The sequence below is a fragment of the Dermacentor albipictus genome, chromosome 7 (assembly GCF_038994185.2).
Source record: "Dermacentor albipictus isolate Rhodes 1998 colony chromosome 7, USDA_Dalb.pri_finalv2, whole genome shotgun sequence".
NCBI lineage: Eukaryota > Metazoa > Arthropoda > Arachnida > Ixodida > Ixodidae > Dermacentor > Dermacentor albipictus.
Genome location: NC_091827.1, coordinates 70,030,716 through 70,045,158, shown reverse-complemented (window position 1 = coordinate 70,045,158; position 14,443 = coordinate 70,030,716). Strand labels below are relative to the sequence as shown.

The following is a 14,443-nucleotide window of genomic DNA, read 5'->3' as shown; positions in this document are numbered from 1 at the left end:
AACGAAGAGGTCAGCGCATGGGCGGTAGCATGGTCTTTAGTTCTTGCGTACGCAAGCCGTTTGCGAACGCAACTAGGGGCGACGGTACTGCGCATGCGCAGACCCGCACGTAGGGGTCAGCGCATGCGCAGTACCATGGCCCCTAGTTCTTGCGTACGCAAGCCGCTTGCGTCCCCTATCATATAAAACTCTCTGATTTCTTAGCGTACGTAAATGTTACGACGATGCTCACCAAAAATTGTAAAGTTAACAAAGCGTTCGTAATCTGCAGGAACACGATATTATACAGAGCGTACGCAGTGATGAGAAGGCTACATATTTACGTTTTTGAGACGTTTAGGCTTGCCTTGCGTAGCTGCTCTAAATTTGCATATTGTCTGTTCGAAAATAATACGAAGGTGCTCATATGCGCTTTCCCACCACATAGTGGTGGCCTCACGCAGTTAAATCGTTTGCTACACTTTCATCAGTGCAGACTCCATCAGCCCCTCCCCCCTCCTCACCTGTTTTCGTGAAAATTCTGCGCAAGTCAAGCAAGAAACGGGGCAGAAACTGTACCTACACGCAATTCCTGTTTTCAAGGCATAAGCGCCGTATTGAAACTCTACAGCCGAAAAACCTGTACGATCTCTTGCGTATACACCAGAACACGGAAAAAAATTGAGTGGCGCCATTTTCAAACCGCGGTGGCGCCACCTGCTGCTACAACGGCTCCGAGCTGCCAAGCGAGGCGACCGCAGGTAGACACAGCGCTTGCGCTGCTTGCGCTTTGACATGTCTTTGAAGTTCTCACGAAGGAACGGCATGGTGAATTTTAGCTAGCGAATTTAGTTAGAGAATTTCAACTTCTCGGCAAGATTGTGCTGCAAATCAGGATGGCTGTGGCAAGCGCAACGTCCGGAGGCGGAGCGGATCGTTCGGGTAAGTCCGTGTTACCTTTGCGTGCGGAAACATTGGTTCTGCGGCTATTCCACTTTTAATTGCGCGTCTGACAATACGTAATGAAATAGTAAAAGCCTTGCAGTAAGCGATATGCTTTACCTCCGCGTTGTAGTGCATGAAAAAATCTCGCGGACCGCACCTTGAAAACAGGCGGCATGCGGTAGCTTCGAGTAAGCGTAGCGCACGTGTGCGGATGCCCAGATGTGTCCGTTTTTTGTCTCAGGATGGCGGAAGAATGAATTAACATTAGTTCAACTGTGTCGGATCTACTGCGCAATGTATGCATACTTTTTTAACAAACATCGCCGCTCTTGCCTTCTGGCCAGTAGTTACGATAAGCAACACCACCCAGCTTTTACACGTAAAGAAAAAAAATTATGGGGTTTTACGTGCCAAAACCACTTTCTGATTATGAGGCACGCCGTAGTGGAGGACTCCGGAAATTTCGACCACCTGGGGTTCTTTAACGTGCACCTAAATCTAAGTACACGGGTGTTTTCGCATTTCGCCCCCATTGAAATGCGGCCGCCATGGCCAGGATTCGATCCCGTGACCTCGTGCTCAGCAACCTAACACCATAGCCACTGAGCAACCGCGGCGGGTTTACACGTAAAGGTTTCGAATAGTTGCTGAAAGGTACTGCGAAATTTCGTGGCCACTAACGCCAGTGCACGGAATTCAATCTGTTAGGCATGAGTTCGATTGTCATGAGCGTCAAAACTTTGTAGCGGTGCGAACACTTTCCCGGCATTTACTTGTGAATCAGGTGCGGAGTTCTATGGCGAGAGCCCCTGTACGAAGCCCACCTCAGGCCTTTGTGTAATCGAGGCCCGCAGACAGACACATACACATAGAGAGACACGCACAGATACAGCACATACAGAGACAAAAGGACATGGATGGCTGAATATGCCACAGCGGCATAGCTCTCGACGTACATCGCGTTCGTCGCAAACGGTACTCTGCAATCTGATTCGTTTTCGCTGGTTACTTGCACATCCATATATGACGCAGTGACGCCCCGATGATGTTCTGTACTCGGATGTTCGCGGGCACAGAAATATTTACACATTGAACACCCCGTAACACACACGTGCTACATGCACGCGAACGCGTCTTAGCAGCTCAGGGAAGGTGGCGGCGGGTCGCTGGGTTCCAGTGTGCACTCAGCCCATCCGGTTCGAGGCTATCGTGTTCTGGTCTATACGTAGCCCATATACAAATGAAAGGTATTTGCAGGTGGTGTCATTTTGCGCACTCTTATAGGCCACTGCGCGATAACATAAACCACATGATTACGCAAGCCGGTTGTTGTAGTAACGGCACGGCCGCAGTTTTAGGTGACACCGTTAAACTCGCTCACTCTGTACGACTTGCCCCGTGGCGCCGAGCACGCCAGTTAAAGGGAACCGCGGTTCGCTGCAGATTTTCTGCGAGGGCGCGCTATACGGGCTTCCTTGAGGGCTCTTCCGCAGCATCCACCATTCTCATCCGTCACGCGTCAGTAGTTGATCAATTGCGTTCCGGGAGTGACAGAAGTTAGTCCATAGCCATTGATGATCCAAAAGCGTTGACATACATGACTGCGCGCAACCTTATCTTATACATCCCTTGTGTCCATCGGTGCGCATACAGCTCAGAGGAAAAGTAGGCATGTACTACATCAGATGCTTAATTTTATGCAGAGTCCGAAAGGCAATATTCCTGGATTTCAACAGGTTCAAAATAAAGGAACCGCCTTTCAATTTCTCTACTGCACGCCGCGTACAAATTCCTGATATACCTCTGCGAACTCTCTTCACTGGAAGCGGCATTCAAGCGATTTGTGAAAACGATCGCGCCCCTTGGCTCTCAGCGACGGAGTCTGACGGGGATTTTTTTCCGCATCCTGATTCGAACAAGCCGCACATGCCTGTAGCTCACACAAACAATGCACGGAATTCCGCGGGGAGGGTGCGACCCTGCAAGGTTACCGCGTCACTCAAGGGACGATCGGGCGAAAGGGCGGAGGTCGGTTGCCAGCCAAGCGAGGCCGCGCCATCGTGCAGGCTTACCACTCCCGGTACGTAAACGGGAGACGTGAAGATTGGGCAGCAGCAGCCACACCAATGAAAGTTCTCTCTCTCAAAGCGAACGCTTTGTGGGCACCGTCGAGATGCAAGACTCTTCGTCAACGCCGATGAGGAATTGACGCGTAGAGGGGGAGGGGGTGCGTGTGCGAGTTTCCCGAATGGGCCCGAGAACGCCGAGCCACAGCAGCTTCCGTCATGCGGAATTGTTGCCTGTCGATCGCGGGCCTACGCGTCCGTTTTGGGCGAAGTCGTGCGCCTTTGACCGCGTTCATTCCTCCTCGCCCCCCTCCCCCCTCGTCTCGCGGATGATGGTGCTGCCATCCAACTAGCTGCTAGGTGGTGGGAGCACTTTTTGCACGTCCCGAACACGAAATGCGAACTGCAAGCCGGCGCATACACCCGCGAGTCCGGCCCAGATCTGTCCAGTGTGCGCAGGTGTAGTCATTGGTCTCGTGCCCCCCGGTGGACTAAAGCGGTGCCTCGAAGCTATTTCGTGGCGTGAGAATTGGGCGTTTTCTTGCTTCCAATTCGTACCGGGGCGCTCGCGTGGAAAGTGCGTATTTACGCCTGACACCGCTGACGTCGCAACGCCTGTGGTGCGCTTCTTCGCTATAAACAGTTACCTCGGCGAAGGGTGGTAAGCTGGCGTGGCTGTCACGTGGCTTGATATGGCAAGCTGCTCTGTTGCAGTTGGCATGCATGCATAAGACGCAAGGGAATCGCGGCGCGCAAAAGAACACTCAAGCCTAGGGCCTTTCATATTGATATTTGTGTCGTTGATTGTTAGTTGCTTAAAACGTGCACGTAACTGACGGACGTATTAGCAAGCAGGCATATTACAGACTACATAGCTGTGGGCTCATGAAAAGAACTCGATCTAGTATACAATTACTACAGTTCCTTTTGGTTTACTCTGTCGTATAATATCAATACGCACGGTATCAATACGTGTAACAATATCAATAAAGCTTGTTCTCTTCTCTCTCTCTCTCTCTTTCTTTCCGTATGTAAAAATTGTATTTGGAAGAGTAAATTGGTATTCTGGGAATCTGAAAAGTCTTGAGCGAGTGAGTGAGTGATTGAGTGAGTGAGTGAGTGAGTGAGTGAGTGAGTGAGTGAGTGAGTGAGTGAGTGAGTGAGTGAGTGAGTGAGTGAGTGAGTGAGTGAGTGAGTGAGCGAGCGAGCGAGCGAGCGAGTGAGCGAGCGAGCGAGCGAGTGAGTGAGTGAGTGAGTGAGTGAGTGAGTGAGTGAGTGAGTGAGTGAGTGAGTGAGTGAGTGAGTGAGTGAGTGAGTGAGACAACTTTATTTGGTCCACAATAGACGCGAGTAAACTCAACGTCACCTGGCTAGGCCCCCTAAGGAAATTTTACAAACGCCAAAGGCCAAACAACCATAAATTTCCTTTAACTTTGAAGCTTTCTCTCTTTTTTTTCTTTCAAGTAAATCCCTACAGGTTTACTTTGATGATTCGTGCTTATCTAGGGTCGATGCAAGTGTGCTTTTCATTTCCTTCCCTAATTTATGTTGTCGCGTTACTGTGATAATGGGTACGTAGACAAGGACCGCTGCGAATATTGCGGCAAAATATCACGCCGTGTTCGATCCCGTGGCGCAAAAATCTTGCTGCAATTAGTGACAAAATTTTACTTACCAACCGCCGTACACACGTCGTCTAAGACCTAATCCTGAAAAAAAAATGCTTGTGCCTGATTTTTTTTTCTTTTTTTTTTGCGGAGGAGTCGGGCAGTAGAATGAGCTGTCAAGCACGTTTAGTTGCCAAAATATCTGAGCATGTTCCGTGTGAAAATGATGGTTCACGTAACCAAGCACCCAAGCCAGAAAACACAGTCTTTGTAGTTTTGGAAACATCTGAAGACGGCCATTCTGCATGTTTTCTAACCGTTATTCTTGCACGCCAGACAGAGCTTGACTTCAGACGTTACTGGAAAAAAAATTCTCAAGTAGCTGTCCTTGTGTTGACTCTCCTTTCGCTAGTTTAGAAGTTCACTCTACATTTTTTGCTGACGAAAAACTATGACCTGGACTGCCGCTGTGGCCTTTTGCTCATCTGCTCCCGTCACATCAGCTTGTTACGCCGATGGTCTTTGATGCGTTATGGAGAGGATCTGTTTCGCTGTAAGCAGTGTCATGTCGCATTCCTTGTTTTATATCTTTTATGATTGACTACTAAATTTTTTTTGTAATATTCTGTGGAAAAGTCAATGTCATCATTAACAGAAACATTGGTGTCAAAGGAAGAAAAACAATATCGTGTCGACATTCCTGATTTGTTTGTTCGTTTGCTTGCTTGCTTGCTTGCTTGCTTGCTTGCTTAACAACCACTGCGAGCTACGCGATAGAGGCTCCTGCCACATGTTAGCTGTTTCACGGCTTGAAACGTTTCCAGTTACGTTTCTAATGAGTCATGTTTAGCTCCGTGCTTAGGACGCGCCTTACATGAGCCTAGGCTCTAGTGTTGCAGGTGACGGGACCTCCATCACTCACCCATTCGTTCCGACATCTTCGCGCTAACTTCTGCCCTGGAGGTCGTGGCAGCGCTCTTTTTCGCTCAGATGTGCCGTGGCACACACACAAAAAAAATTGTTATCATGAAAAAAAAAAAAGTTCCCATTGTCACCACCTTCCTACTGACGCTACACAATGCGCGCATGCATCTACGTCCCTTGCGTATCTGCGCCAAGCAAGTTTCTTTGCAAAAAATGGCTGTGGCTTAGCTAAGGTTAAGCCCAGGATGCGAAGCATACTAGCCTTTATTTTAGTTGTTGAACCACTGTTTAGCCTGGTGAACTGCTGTTGCTTGGCTATATTTGGTTCGGCTAGACGAAGAAACAACTCATGCAGGCGAGCGCACGAGCTGAGACCCGGCTATGTAGCTACGCGGCCGCAAGCGAGCGCACGAGTTGAGCCTCCGCTTTTGCAGCAGTTATGACGTCATATGGTAGCTACGCGGACCGTGCGCGGCGCAGCAAGGAAGAGCGTGGTTGTGCCGCTAGTATGCTTCGCATAAAAAACACCCGCGCCCATTTCGTGCCAGTCAGTTTGCAAGTTTCGAAAGAACGGCACGCGCCGCGTGCTATACACACGCCAGTCCGACAGCGCGAGTGGCGGCTTCCAGCCAGTGCACGTTTCACGTGTGTGCCGGCTTTGCGATGCAGTTCCGGTTGCAGCCGGTTCGTCAGCGAGATTCGCGGTACGCGAAAAAAAGACGAAGGACGCGACATGTGTACACAGTACGCCGCGCGGTTACCATGTGCACGTTAGCTCCGCAGTTTATAGATATTATAGTTTATTCCTTTCCTTCTCGTTCTTTCTATCTCTCTTTCTTTTATCAGCGGCGTTCAAGGAGACGTTCGTGCCTGCAGGAGGCGCCGTCCATATACTCGTCTTCTCGGTAATGATATTTTGTGTGCAGAGGATGATATCGTTGGAAGCAAATAACAAAGTGGGTGGGGGGGGGGAAGAAGGAAAGCTACGCCGGGATCTCATTCTTAAAGTTCACATGCATACCGTTTTTCCCGAGTATTTGACGATGTATAAATGTTTTTAAGTAACATGCAAATGTGGTCCCTCTTCGTGAGTGCTCCACTCGAAACATCGCATTCGCGAACAAGGAGACAAGAACCGCGTCGAGAAGTCACACAACACAGGCTTTACAGCCCACATGTAACGCATGTCAAGCGTAATTTCTCATGGCAGGATTATAGAAAGGAAGTAGAGACTGACGGGGTTACAAGACCCACGGAAACGCACAAACAAAATGAAAATTCAGAAGCGGGATGCATTTGCGATTCCAGCGGGAAAGAACGACAAGCAAAAATTCAACGATATCAAAAGTTATCGTAGTCAGGTTTTATAGTAGCTCTTTCTTTTTTTCTTCCTTCTTTCTTTTCTTTCTCGCAGCTAATTGAGACGTGATGCGTCTGGGAGGCCAACGAGCTTGGGCGAGCGATTGATCCTCGTACAGCAGTCGCTGGTGCCAGCCAGACGCTTCGTGCGCGCCCAAACCTCAGGCGCGCAGGTGGATTCAACGGCGTGCCGGATGGTCGTCGACTCGTTTACACGCTCGTGTGGCACGGAAGCGCCGTGTCTTCCGCGATAGGGACGAGCGGCCGTCCCCGCAAGCGCCTATTATGCATGCATACACACGCAACACGCTCACGACGTTGAGAGAGAAAAAAAAGAACGGCGTCGCTCGGTATAGTTCCAACAACGGTGCCACGGCCAGCACGTCTGTGCGTGTGTTCGCGAAGCATGAGCACGCCGTATACCGCACTTTCGCGCGTGTACGGTTAGCGCTCATGACATTCCAAAGCCTCGGAGGGGACTCGAGCGGCGAAGGCACTTTTGTGCTTCCTGAGGACGACGGGCTTGTGTGAACGTCTGTGACTATTAGTGCAATAACTATTAGACCACATGCATCTGCGAACTCCCCGCTAACTTACTTATTTCCTTCCATCCCCTCTCTCCCTCACATCTTTCGTTTCCCTTTCCCATTCCCCCGGTGTAGGGTAGCCAACCGGACGTTATTCTGGTTAACCTTCCTGCCTTCTGCTTTTCTCTTTCATTTCTTCCTGCAGCGGACTCGAGAGAATTAGTATAAGATTGTGCTTTACGGGGCACGGTATACCCTTGCAAGTCCGATTTCACGAGGCTCCTCGTTCGTCAGAACTGCTTGCCATTAAGCAGACAACGACAAATAGGACTCGGACTTGCTTTCAGGAAACAGTTGGAGCGTAATGCGTCTCTTGTGAATACGGGGCCTAAGCTATATTTAAAAAAGAAGAATAATAAACGTTATAGCAAGAGCTGCGCGTAAGAGCAGGTGTCCACTAGTCATGATGTTGAACACATGATTAGCCAAAGAATACGGTCAATGACAAACTGTTCTGACGAACGAAAGCTAGGTGGTGAGTTCATCCCAGTTCCAGCCACGAAGGTCTTGCTGATTTGCCTTCTTAGACATCGTTTCACGCCTAAACGGCTGGATTCGGTTTAGACATATATATATATATACTAGCGTGAACGGGACTACAGAACACTTTAGTTTCCGAAACGTTGGAAGGGGGAAAAAACACGTCGCAAGGACATGTGGCTCCAAACAAAGTGGGAGTAATAAAAAAAACAGAGAAAAGTTTTATTTTTTCTAAGCGGAACACTAACACATGGATAGAACGCAACACATAGGTGGCTGCAATGAGACGTGCCTAACGCAGCTCTCTCTTAACTCTCGAGAGATTCCCAACATTTAAGGTGAGAAGTCACTCAACTATGGACCTGCCGTGCGAAGGGCATGTGACACAACAGCGGCTCGAAACAGAGTAAAAGAGAGAGAGAGAGGGAGAAAGGAGGAGGAGGACGTGACTGTAAGAAGGAAGAGATAAGCGTCGTAGTTAAATTACAGGGAATTTGCTTTCTAATCAGAAAGCAAGCACCTGTGTTTCCCGGTGCTATCAATAATACCCGAGGAATTGGTATTCAACTTAATATTAAAGTTTGACTAAAGAATTTCTCGATTGTGATGTAAGTGTAAGTGAAGTTTCATTTCAATACTGACGCTTTTATATATAGAGAGAAATAGAAAAGGGGAAATGCAAGGAGGTTAACCAGACCTGTGTTCGCAGTTTCCTACACTGCATGGGGGAAATGGGCATAGGGATGAAAAGAGAGAGAGGAGATAGAGAGAGCACAGTTTGCTGCACATTTGAAGGTTCGCACCGAGGCTGCGCACGGTCGCCAAGAGTCGCACATGGGCGTATTCTCCACTCCAACGCGGAACGAGTAGACATTCGGAAGTGCCACCCCGAGCCAGAGGCGGCAGGATACTGTCGCCTCAGAGCGGGAAACATTTTACCGCACTTGTAGCTTTAAGGATATGAATATGATACTTAGGGAGATTGGGAGAGGAACAATATTTGTGTGTCGTAGCTTTATCCACGACATGAAGCTTTCTTGCAGTGTCGGTTCAGGATGAGGGGATTGGTAGTGGTCGAGATTCCAGATTGGCGAACCCGGCGGCATCGTCGGCGATGTCATTACCAGCAATACCGGTATGTCCAGGTAGCCATTGGAATATAATTTTATGCCCTTTAGCCTTAACTTGATGGTGGTCTTCTCTTCATTTCATAAGTCAGCTGCTCATGAGTACTGTGATAGAGGCCAAAGTGTAGACTCTGAGATGCTTCCTTAGAGTCTTCCCATTTTCCATTTCTTTTTCCCATTCCCAAAGTTTTCCCATTTCTGACGTGTCACTTGCAGGAAATATTTGAGGGCAGCACGCAGGGAAGCAAGCTCTGCCGTAACTGATGTTCTCATGTGTGGCAATTTGAATCATCATCATCAGCCTGGTTACGCCCACTGCAGGGCAAAGGCCTCTCCCATATTTCTCCAACAACCCCGGTCATGTACTAATTGTGGCCATGCCGTCCCTGCAAATTTCTTAATATCATCCGCCCACCTAACTTTCTGCCGTCCCCTGCTACGCTTCCCTTCCCTTGGAATCCAGTCTGTAACCCTTAATGACCATCGGTTATCTTCCCTCCTCATTACATGTCCTGCCCATGCCCATTTCTTTTTCTTGATTTCAACTAAGATGTCATTAACTCGCGTTTGTTCCCTCACCCAATCTGCTCTTTTCTTATCCCTTAACGTTACACCGATCATTCTTCTTTCCATAGCTCGTTGCGTCGTCCTCAATTTGAGTAGAACCCTTTTCGTAAGCGTCCAGGTTTCTGCCCCGTAGGTGAGTACTGGTAAGACACAGCTATTATACACTTTTCTCTTGAGGGATAATGGCAACCTGCTGTTCATAATCTGAGAATGCCTGCCAAACGCACCCCAGCCCATTCTTATTCTTCTGATTACTTCTGTCTCATGATCCGGATCCGCAGTCACTACCTGCCCTAAGTAGATGTATTCTCTTACGACTTCCAGTGCCTCGCTGCCTATTGTAAACTGCTGTTCTCTTCCGAGACTGTTAAACATTACTTTAGTTTTCTGCAGATTAATTTTTAGACCCACTCTTCTGCTTTGCCTCTCCAGGTCAGTGAGCATGCATTGCAGTTGGTCCCGTGAGTTACTAAGCAAGGCAATATCATCAGCGAATCGCAAGTTACTAAGGTATTCTCCATTAACTTTTATCCCCATTTCTTCCCAATCCAGGTCTCCGAATACCTCCTGTAAACACGCTGTGAATAGCATTGGAGAGATCGTATCTCCCTGCCTGACGCTTTTCTTTATTGGGATTTTGTTGCTTTCTTTATGGAGGACTACGGTGGCTGTGGAGCCGCTATAGATATTTTTCAGTATTTTTACATATGGCTCGTCTACACCCTGATTCCGTAATGCCTCCATGACTGCTGAGGTTTCGACAGAATCAAATGCTTTCTCGTAATCAATGAAAGCTATGTATAAGGGTTGGTTATATTCCGCACATTTCTCTATCACCTGATTGATAGTGTGAATATGATCTATTGTTGAGTAGCCTTTACGGAATCCTGCCTGGTCCTTTGCTTGACAGAAGTCTAAGGTGTTCCTGATTCTATTTGCGATTACCTTAGTAAATACTTTGTAGGCAACGGACAGTAAGCTGATCGGTCTATAATTTTTCAAGTCTTTGGCGTCCCCTTTCTTATGGATTAGGATTATGTTAGCGTTTTTCCAAGATTCCGGTACGCTCGACGTTATGAGGCATTGCGTATACAGGGTGGCCAGTTTCTCTAGAACAATCTGTTGTCCACCATCCTTCAACAAATCTGCTGTTACCTGATCCTCCCCAGCTGCCTTCCCCCTTTGCATATCTCCCAAGGCTTTCTTTACTTCTTCCGGCGTTACCTGTGGGATTTCGAATTCCTCTAGACTACTTTCTCCTTCATTATTGTCGTGGGTGGCACTGGTACTGTACAAATCTCTATAGAACTCCTCAGCCACTTGTACTATCTCATCCATATTAGTAATAATATTGCCGGCTTTGTCTCTTAACGCATACATCTGATTCTTGCCAATTCCTAGTTTCTTCTTCACCGTTTTTAGGCTTCCTCCGTTCCTGAGAGCATGTTCAATTCTATCCATATTATACTTCCTTATGTCAGCTGTCTTACGCTTGTTGATTAACTTCGAAAGTTCTGCCAGTTCTATTCTAGCTGTAGGGTTAGAGGCTTTCATACATTGGCGTTTCTTGATGAGATCTTTCGTCTCCTGCGATAGTTTACTGGTATCCTGCCTAACGGAGTTACCACCGACTTCCATTGCACACTCCTTAATGATGCATGTCCACAAGATTGTTGTTCATTGCTTCAACACTATGGTCCTCTTCCTGAGTTAAAGCCGAATACCTGTTCTGAAGCTTGATCTGGAATTCCTCTATTTTCCCTCTTACCGCTAACTCATTGATCGGCTTCTTATGTACCAGTTTCTTTCGTTCCCTTCTCAGGTCTAGGCTAATTCGAGTTCTTACCATCCTGTGGTCACTGCAGCGCACCTTGCCGAGCACGTCCACATCTTGTATGATGCCAGGGTTAGCGCAGAGTATGAAGTCTATTTCATTTCTAGTCTCGCCGTTCGGGCCCCTCCACGTCCACTTTCGGCTATCCCGCTTGCGGAAGAAGGTATTCATTATGCTCATATTATTCTGTTCCGCAAACTCTACTAATAACTCCCCCCTGATATTCCTAGTGCCTATGCCATATTCCCCCACTGCCTTGTCTCCAGCCTGCTTTTTGCCTATCTTGGCATTAAAGTCACCCATTAGTATAGTGTATTTAGTTTTCACTGTTCCCATCGCCGATTCCACGTCTTCATAGAAGCTTTCGACTTCCTTGTCATCATGACTGGATGAAGGGGCGTAGACCTGTACAATCTTCATTTTGTACCCCTTATTAAGTTTCACAACAAGACCTGCCACCCTCTCGTTAATGCTATAGAATTCCTGTATGTTACCAGCTATACTCTTATTAATCAGGAATCCGACGCCTAGTTCCCTTCTCTCTGCTAAGCCCCGGTAGCACAGGACGTGCCCGCTTTTTAGCACTGTATATGCTTCTTTTGGCCTCCTAACTTCACTGAGCCCTATTATATCCCATTTACTGCCCTCTAATTCCTCCAATAGTACTGCTAGACTCGCCTCACTAGATAACGTTCTAGCGTTAAACGTTGCCAGGTTCATATTCCAATGGCGGCCTGTCCGGAGCCAGTGATTCTTAGCACCCTCTGCAGCGTCGCAGGTCTGACCGCCGCCGTGGTCAGTTGCTTCGCAGCTGCTGGGGACTGAGGGCCGGCGTTTGATTGTGTTGTTCATATAGGAGGTTGTGGCCAAGTACTGCACCAGGGTGGCCAATCCTGCTCTGGTGAGGGAGTGCGTTACCGGTTCTGGTCACCGGGATCAGGCCACACTCCAGGCCTGTTTATGCAATTTTATCAACACGCGGACTTTTTTTTTTTTAATCCGGTGGAAAATTGCCGGCATCGGGATTCGAACCACGGACCTCTTGCACGCGAGGCGGGTGTTCTACCTCTACGCCACCGCTGCATCCTACAATCCGCTGCAATTTGAATATCATTGTATTTTTATAGCCGGAATGACGACGGCCACCTGAGGAGTTGGTAGATGCTACCGAACCGTTGATATAGATGCGTATTTGGTCTCCGTTTGTCTAATTGATTAATAGCAGCGTCATCTGTTTCAGAACTATTTTTGGATGATTGGGCTTCATCTTTACACCCGAAAGACTTAGGCATTTAAAGGATTCAGAGTGACAAGGAACGTTCACATGCTTGGACTGGGGAAGTGCTCCAAAGAGTTCCTGCATGTGACCTGTGGTTATTAAGTCGTATCCTGAAAGGAGTCTTTGTCTGGCCAATATATTGTTGATTACAGATTGTACATGCAAGAAGGTACACCACATTGGCGGTGTTGCAGGTAAAGTTTCTTTTAATTTGAACAGAGGACTTCGACGCGGTGCTGATTGCTTTCTGTGTTGTTCTCTTGGGAGGCCAGATCTGAAAACGTGATTTGTTGCAACGCATACAACCAGTGCCATGGCTGTGGTATAGGGTTGACTTCGTCAAGATATGCCTTGAATTTTAGTTTTTCTTATACACGGACACTGGGCGGTTCCACGAATATGCGCTTACAACGATCACTTTGAGCAAGAATGTTATGGCGCTTTTCTAAATATAGCTGAAACCTTCGGCACCGCCATAGAGTAAGTGATGATTAGATTCGTGTAATATTCACTATTGGTTGACTTAGCTTTAAGTACATCGGCCCGGTTAAGCCTGCCAGCTCGAGTTACAACATCATCAATTATCTACTCCGGGTGTTTTTCCTTAAGAAGAACGTCTTTCATTTCCGCACAATTAGCAGTGAGATCTTGTCTGTTCAAACACATACGCTTAATGCGGTGCGCTTGGCTGTACTGAATGCCCGTCTTGAAGTCCCTGACATGACTACTATAGAAGTGTAAATAGTAGAGTGTTCGTTGGCTTCCTGTATAGTTTCGTATTTAATCTGCCCCCACACAATGAGACAATTACATGCAGAAAGTTAACGCTGTCCGGCGAGTAGTGGTGAGCAAAAGGAAACTGTGGGGTGAGCGCAATCAAAGTCAGCCCATAAATTTTGTGAGATCCGTTTCCCCATGAAATCAAATCATGAAGATGTAATCACTAACGGGCTTATGGTAGACTTGCTATACGCTATGAGAAGCGAGAAATTCTTGTCCCATTGCAGCCATAAAAACAAAAAGATTGAATTAGGAGCCATTCTCGTTCCTACTGACACTCCGTTTATTGCACGCAATACGTACCCTAACAAAACTTGCGGACACGTAAATTGAGTACACTGAAGAAAGCTTGGTTTCTTTTTCTTTTTTTTTAGTTAGCTTATATACAAGATTGAAAATGTTGCGCCATCGGAGAATTACCGATAATACCAAACTCAGCCGCTGCCCTTCTGCGCATTAAAGGGTTTATGGCACGACTTACAGACCCGAAAATACGGCACTCATGCACGGTGTCTCTTTCAGGAGCTTACAGTTGGCGCGCGCGTTAGTCTGACCGCTGCCGTGAGCGATCGCAAGGCGTCGTGGGACACGCTCCTTAATCGAGTCCCGCAGTGCGCGCAGGATCCTCCGGAGGCAAAGTTCGTGCGTTGGCGCCGGGGTGTTGTTTGTCTTGGGAGAAGGGCGCTGGACGGGCGCCGGTCCAGGGCTGGGGAACAGGAAACAAAACAGCACGCGCGCCAAATCGACGCGCTTGGCTTCCATCTGTTGGCTTACCTGGCGCATGAACGATCGTGCCGAAGCTCCGCCCCTGTAGCTTTACCTTCTTTGTCACCGAAAAAGGTCCGTGAGTGTATAGAGATCTTATTCTTCACAATCGAGAGCAATTTTATTTTAGAGCAATACTTGAAT

The 14,443-nt window shown here is 47.8% G+C and overlaps 1 protein-coding gene across 2 annotated transcripts in view; it reads left to right on the top strand.

Moving 5' to 3' along the window:
* Positions 1–759: 759 nt before the first annotated feature.
* Positions 760–14,443, top strand: part of LOC139048028 (uncharacterized) — a 178,142-nt gene continuing 164,458 nt past the window's right edge. For both annotated transcript variants that reach the window (XM_070522378.1, XM_070522377.1), the window contains exon 1: positions 760–921. The gene's annotated coding sequence lies outside the window, so the exon portion shown is untranslated. The remainder of the gene's footprint in view (positions 922–14,443) is intronic.